Source organism: Vigna unguiculata, unplaced genomic scaffold (genome assembly GCF_037176805.1).
Source record: "Vigna unguiculata cultivar grain cowpea cultivar isolate G323 ecotype 2 unplaced genomic scaffold, ASM3717680v1 ptg000010l_ERROPOS18658307+, whole genome shotgun sequence".
Lineage (NCBI taxonomy): Eukaryota > Viridiplantae > Streptophyta > Magnoliopsida > Fabales > Fabaceae > Vigna > Vigna unguiculata.
The window spans coordinates 40,001-42,500 of NW_028196642.1; positions in this window are offsets into that span (position 1 = coordinate 40,001).

Sequence of the window (2,500 nt, forward strand, 5' to 3'; positions counted from 1 at the left end):
TAAGTTCGGAGGGTTTTGCACATGGCCAAGGTTGGTGGTGCACCACGGCATAGCTAGAAGGCTTGGTGGGGAGTTTTGTGAAAAAATGAAATTCGTGGTTTTTGAGATGTGGGGGTTGGAATGGCGTAGAAATGTCCCCAAATGAATACCATGAAAGTCTTGGTGCACGAAAGTTTTAAGTTCGGAGGGTTTTGCACATGGCCAAGGTTGGCGGTGCACCACGGCATAGCTAGAAGGCTTGGTGGGGAGTTTTGTGAAAAAATGAAATTCGTGGTTTTTGAGATGTGAGGGTTGGAATGGCCTAGAAATGTCCCCAAATGAATACCATGAAAGTCTTGGTGCACGAAAGTTTTGAGTTCGGAGGGTTTTGCTCATGGCCAAGGTTGGCGGTGCACCAAGGCATAGCTAGAAGGCTTGGTGGGGAGTTTTGTGAAAAAATGAAATTCGTGGTTTTTGAGATGTGAGGGTTGGAAAGGCCTCCAAATGTCCCCAAATGAGTACTGTAAAAGTGTTGGTGCACAAAAGTTTTGAATTGGATGCATTTTGAACTTGGCCAAGTTGGTCGGTGCACCACGGCATAGCTAAATGGCTTGGTGGGGAGTTTTGTGAAAAAATGAAATTCGTGGTTTTTGAGATGTGAGGGTTGGAAAGGCCTCCAAATGCCCCCAAATGAATACCATGAAATTCTTGGTGCACGAAAGTTTTGAGTTCGGAGGGTTTTGCACATGGCCAAGGTTGGCGGTGCACCACGGCATAGCTAAATGGCTTGGTGGGGAGTTTTGCGAAAAAATGAAATTCGTGATTTTTGAGATGTGAGGGTTGGAAAGGCCTCCAAATGCCCCCAAATGAATACCATGAAATTCTTGGTGCACGAAAGTTTTGAGTTCGGAGGGTTTTGCACATGGCCAAGTTGGTCGGTGCACCGCGGCATAGCTAGATGGCTTGTGTGGAGTTTTGTGAAAAAATGAAATTCGTGGTTTTTGAGATGCGAGGGTTGGAAAGGCCTCCAAATGTCCCCAAATGAGTACTGTAAAAGTGTTGGTGCACAAAAGTTTTGAATTGGATGCATTTTGCACATGGCCAAGTTGGTCGGTGCACCGCGACTAGATAGGTTGGTGCCAAAATTTGTCAAATTTAAGACCTTGGCCAAACTGAATGAAATTTTGTGGGGAGGTTCCTGATATTGTTTAGTGGTGGACTGGAAAAAATGAGGTCGAAATTCGAAGTCTACATGTGCTTTTCTATTTTTCCCGATTTTACACATACCCGGTAAGTAAAAAAAATAAAAAAAATAGTTCCCCTTCGAGAAAAATTATGAAATTTGGTGAGCAAGGAGATACCATTATTCTACGAATTACTGCAAAAAATCGCATCAAAATTCGAAGTGTAGCCCGAGATATGGACTTATGTCTGCTCAAAAAAAGTGTATCTACTTGTACAATTTTGCCTTTTGCATATTAACCTCTTATAGGGGGGGAGTGCTCCTTGAGCCGGCCAGCTCCACACTGGCAGGTTTTAAAGGGAGCTTGATGAGGCCTCCCCCCTCACGTGGTGCGTGCGTTAGCATGTTTATCATGGCACAACTAGCCTCTTCATAGTTGTTGAGCTTTATTAATACCAACACACGGTCGTCATTGATCGTTGGTTAGCTCGGCAGCTAGTCCCTCGGATATTGTGGAAAATTATTTTCATGCCTAGCGATGCTTGGCTCTGCGTCACTTGATGTTTCCATTTGCTTGCTTGCCCATGGTAGGTGGGGGGTGGACCATCTTGTGGTGTGGTGTCTTGCGAACGTGTGGGTGTGTGAGTTGTGATCGAGATGTACTTGCTGGCTGGCTCCATGCCTTGCGTATCGAACGGTCAAGCATGCATCTCTTCCATTTTCACCCGTTGCCTTGGGTGATATTGGTTGATCAGTCCCTGTGTTGCCTACCCACTAGACGGTACTTCTGTGGTTGCTTCGAATTCTATCTTTCCATCACGAAGAGGTGTTGGAGGATCCTAATGTCACGCACGTGTTCCATCTAGTGAAACATCTCAGAGATGCACGTGTTGGGGCTAGTTCTTTTGGATGCGGTGCATTATATGAACTCGGGTTTACTTTAGCGACCCAGTCAACATAATTCGGTTGTGTCCCTTGATTGAGACGTTGTCCTTGAACTTGTTGTGAACAATATCGTTCTTCCACAACCCGTCGTCTTGAGTGCGATGGAAGGCAAATAAGATGTGCTTTGGCATGTCATGCACGTACTCGATTGCGGGAAGTGTGAGAAAGTGTTGTTGACAACCCGTGGGAAATGGAATGTGGCAAATCGTGATGAGCTCTTCGTGGATCTGCGAAGAAGACGACCTTTGGGCCTGTTGGAAACGAGGGAGGCGATGTTGAACTGCGAAGAAGATGGACTTTTGGGTTGTTTGAATCAATGGGAGGCCACGCGAGAACTTCGAATACTATGGACTCTTGGGTTGTTGGAAGCAACGGGAGGCCCCGCTAGAACTC